General features: G+C 36.3%; 1 pseudogene; it reads left to right on the top strand.

Moving 5' to 3' along the window:
* Positions 1 to 826: 826 nt before the first annotated feature.
* Positions 827 to 4,241, top strand: LOC116114606 (annotated as a pseudogene).
* Positions 4,242 to 5,159: the final 918 nt, after the last annotated feature.

Here is a 5,159-nt window from a genome sequence, read left to right as displayed (position 1 = left end):
ACGGCCAAAGAAGTGGCCGTTGTTGACAGTCGAAGGCCACATCCGACCTTTTCTAGCCAGATCCGTGGTGGATATGGCTGGAAAAGGCCATATCGATCGAATACCTGGTAGATCTGACCGGTATAAATGATTATCCAATTTTTCGGCCAGATTCCTATGGTAGTGGCCGGAATCTGGCACTGCGGGTGATAGGAGTGTTTTTGTCATTTTACAATATTTTAATATATTGGGGTATTTATTAAATTAGCAAACCTTGTGGGCTTTTTTTATAAATTTTTAAATTTTATCTTGTAATACTCCCTTATCCAACTATCCAATACTATCCCTAAAATCTTATCCAAAATAATAAACCAAACGCACCGCCAGATAAATAACACGCCGACACTCGAACTTCCGATTTCAGTCTCAGCAATACAAAGTACAAACCAGTAAAAGAGTAAAGACATTAACCATGAAGATATTTGAATTCATCACTCTCTGTTCCTTCTTCAGTCTTTCATTTTACAGGTACCACCCCGTTGCATACTGGCTTTCAATGACATCATCATAGAGATTCATCGATCCAATAATATTTCAAGTTTTGTACCCTTGTTTCTTTGAATTAACATCAGAATTCTAACTATTTTTGTCCATATGTTTATTTCATTGGTGAAGTGACTTGAGTTTCAACTATTCAGGGCATTTTCTGGAAGTGTACCGATACAGAATCAGAACAAGCTAGTTTACCGCCAAGGGCTGGAACTCCTATGATTCTTTTGCTGGACAATTTCAGAAGAAGGTTCTTACAAAGTGCTGAAATCATTCCAAGCGTCTACGTCCTCATGGTATGAGGTATATTATAACCATAGCTTGTAACTGAAGTTCAATTTTTTATTTAGCAGTTCATTAATGGATTATGTGAAATGAAATTTAATTTCTTTTTTTCTTTTTCCGTTAGTTAGTTGTGGTGATTATCTCTGGTATAGAAGAAAAGTCCCAGGTGCTTATGTTGATTCTTTGGATTGATGTAATTGATGAATGGGGGAGGATATCCCTGACCCAGATAGATGGCCATCATCTAGAGGTGGGAAAGGGTTTAGTGAAGTAGCCAAGAAAGTACATGCGATGGGTTTGAAGTTTGGGATTCATGTCATGAAGGAATAAGCACTCAAGGCTTAATGCAACACTCCAATTTTGGACATTGACAAGGTATATTTTTATTATATGCTGAACTCTTTTTTTGGTTCCCAAATTTAAGATAATGTGAAAAATTGATTTAAGAAAAAACTATTGCTTGTGAAATGTTAGCTCTGGATGTTAGTGTTGAACCATTATTTGACTTTTCATCAGGGAGTGCCTATGAGGAGTCAGGTCGGCAATGGCGGGCAAAAGATATAGGGATCAATGAGAGGGCTGCCCATGGATGCCTCATGCTTCATGAGAGTAAATACCAAGTTGGAAGCTGGAAGATCTTTCTTGAGGTCACTGTATAAACAGTATGCTGCCTGGGGTGTTGATTTTGGTAATTAAAATTTTATGCTGCTTGTCTATATGTGATGGTGAAATTAAATTCCAATTGGTAGCATTCGCTTGCACCCTGACCATTCTATGCATTGTTCCACCTTGCTAAGAGCTAATAAATTAAATGAAAGCATAATGACTTATCACCTTTATACTTTGAGAAGGGGGTGACACAAAAGAAAATTCTGGACTTACTAAATCAAAATTGTCATGATCGAGGACCGACTGAACATATTACTCATTTTTTAGCTTCTCTTTAGTTTTTTAATCTCAATATTTCTGATAAATAAGTTTATATCCTATGCTTCAATCTTCTTTGCAGTTAAACATGACTGTGTATTTGGTGATGACTTGGATATAGATGAGATAAGCTATGTGTCAGAGGTACACATGTTGCCTGGTTACATAATGTAGCCTCCCAAAGTTTGCAGGGTGAGGTAAATGTATGAAGTGCCTGTGTGCAGGTTCTGAAGGAGCTTGACCGCCCCATTGTTTACTCCTTGTCTCCCGGAACCTGTGACACCAGCTATGGCCAAAGATGTGCTTGATTGGTCAACATGTACCGGATAACAGGGGATGATTGGGATACCTGGGGATGTTGTAGGCCATTTTAATGTTGCAAGGTAGAAAAAGTATTCTTTAGACATCAAAGCCCATTTGTGTCTTTATATGTTTTTCTTCATATATCTGATGTCGTTACTTTTGCTTCAGGGATTTCTCTTCTGCTAATATGATAGTGCCAAGGGCTTGGGGGGGAAGTCGTGGCCTGACTTGGATATGCTACCACTGGGATGGCTTACTGATCAAGGTTATATATAACCTGGAAATTTGTTGATCTCTTTGCTGTTGGCACATTTTTGACCCTTTGGCTACCACCTTTATGTGACCAGATTTTGATCTTCTATATCCTAGAAATCTAATTAGCTGAACTAGCTAATGCTACCATGTGGAGTGTGTTAACTAGAGTATAAGTGCCTTGGTTCTCTGGGAAAATATTTAAATGTAAAATCATCATGACATTTTATTATACTGATATTGAACCATAAAGAGGTTTTCATGTGTTGGCAATTCGGATTTCCTAAGTCGTAACACATTCAGGTTAGCTTGAATAGTTTAAACAAAAGAGTATTTTATGAATGGTTGAAAAGCCACTAGTAATTTGGATATTTTCATTTTTTCCAGGATCGAATGAAGGTCCACATAGGACTTGTAACCTTACTCTAGATGAGCAACGAACTCAGGTATTCTAGAAGCAAATCTCTTATTCTGTATTAGTATTTTGACATTGGGTAAGTTAGCATTATTTTTTACCATATGACTTTTATATTAACAGATGACTTTGTGGGCTATGGCCAAGTCTCCCCTCATGTTTGGAGGAGATGTAAGAAAACTGGATGATACTACTACAAAAATTCAAAATCCTACTGTGCTGGAGATAAACCTTTTAGTTCAAACAATATGGAGGCAAGGAAAACTCATTTTTCAGAAATCTTTGAAGAATAAGAATTCTCTAAATAGATGATCCCCAAGTAACTTTTTGGTACACTTGCAGTTTCCTTATATACTGGGACAAGCGAACCACTAGGAAGAATACGGTCACCTCTCCACATCCATCAGAAGTTGTACATCAAATAACGTGTTTGGGTCTCACAAGCTGCAAGTATTCCAAAGCAAATGGTTGGTTGATTGAAGCTCTGACCAAGATCTCGAAAAAATCTGCTGGAAAGGAGACTTGGGAACAAATATGAGGAACCTTTATCTTACAAAAGAGAAATTTTCTTTGGCTTCGTAATATTTGTTTTCCTTTTCCATTATTAGATCTTCTCTAACACTACTTGCACTTTTATTGTTATTATAAATCTTGATTTGATACAAATGCTAATGTAGGGACGATGAGACAATCTACAAGCAGCAATATCAAGGGAAACTCCATTATATATCGGTGAAGGGATGGGATTCTGCTTGATGCTTCTTCTAAGCAGAAGCTTACTTCAAGAAAATATAAAAGTTCATTTTCTGTTTGCAACAGAGATGCCAATCAGGTATCTTTCCTGTGATTGAAGTTCTAGCTATAATGTATAGATGGAGTACATAATCTGTTCATTATGAGAAAAAAGCATTTAGATATGGTGGGTTTGTTGGAGTTCAAGTTAATGCATCTTATCTATTTTCGCTTCACTTACAAAAGCCTTGATCCAAATTAGATTGGCAAGTTGCAATGGTTTCTCTTTCTTCAAGTTGAAAAAGCCAGGTTTTATGTTGTTGGCTGGTTGCCTATCCATCTTCCAGTTAGTCTACTTCTATTTGAATATCATAAATTATGACTTGTGCCTTAATGTAATTTTTATTATTTGCAGTCGATTTCATAGATTGAGATTTGAAGTCTATATGTTTGCAGATGTGGGAGTTGAATAATAATGGAGCCCTTATTAACAGTTATTCTGGTCTGTGTGCTACAGTGAGCTCAGTTGAAGGTGATAATTTTGAGCAGATTTTCTATGTGGTGGTGGCAATATATGAAAGATCATCTTATTATTTTTTAACTATGATAATTCTCAAATACTAACTGTTGTTATGCAGATAATACTGTCTCTGGTGGAGTTCGTTCTTGGATTGCTACTGGAAGAAGAGGTTTGATTCTTTACTTTTCTGCTTCTGGGTCAATTTGGCTTAGAACACTAGCAGTAGCAATGCCTGCTGAGCACTTCAGTAGTGGAATAATAGATAAAGACCCCTTGTAACTGTTTTGCTTTATTGAAGAAGGTAATAAGCTAATATATAATCATGAGAAAAAAAGATAGGAAATGTATGGGCCTGTAGCGTTAGTGACCGGTTACAATGCTAAATTGGTATCATTTAGAAGAAAGTTGTGTATGATTCTTATTTTGTTACTAATTTAAGTCAAGTTTTATTAATATATAGTTACATGTAATCAAAGTGATGTTATAGGTTACCAGAACCGATAATTGAAAATACTTTTAGGGGTCGTTTGGTTCAGGAATATTGTATTACTGAAAATATAGGATTATCAAAGAGATATTAACTTGAAGTTAGGGGAATATTTTATAATATATGTTTGGTTAGATTGGTGGATATAAATAATTAATATGATTGGTTGAGAGGAATAGAGAATTCTGGGAGACCCTTTTATAAATTGCTTTTTTTTTTTTAAATATTATTTAATATTATTTCATTATTTAGATTATTGCTATTAACCGCCTAATATTTGAGAATTTGGCTAAAACATCCCAACTACAATAGAAGTTTAAAATATAACAAAATACTCCTAGTCATCCAAGTAACCGTCGGCCATTGTCGGCAGTCACTGGAATGGCGATGACCGGTCGGGTAGATCTAACCATTCCGGCCAGATCTAAGACCATAACGGCCATAATTAACAGCCATGGATCTGGTCAAATCCACGGTGATCTGGTCGGAGACGGCTAGATCCATTGACGTGCACCATTCCGACGACTGCCTGCGGTGGCCCTAGTTGTCTTGGATAATTGGGGGTATTTTGTTAAATTTTAAACTTTTTTTGTGTTGAGAGGTTTTAGCAAATTCTCAAATGTAGGGGATTACAGAAGTCATTTTGCATAGTTGGGCTAATTATTATTTAACAGACATCTAGGAGCATTTGTGTCCGAATGTTAATTAAC

This window comes from Pistacia vera, unplaced genomic scaffold, assembly GCF_008641045.1.
Source record: "Pistacia vera cultivar Batoury unplaced genomic scaffold, PisVer_v2 Contig715, whole genome shotgun sequence".
In the NCBI taxonomy this organism is placed as follows: Eukaryota; Viridiplantae; Streptophyta; class Magnoliopsida; order Sapindales; family Anacardiaceae; genus Pistacia; species Pistacia vera.
The sequence above is the reverse complement of the archived record's forward strand: the minus strand, read 5'-3'. Positions and strand labels throughout refer to the sequence as shown.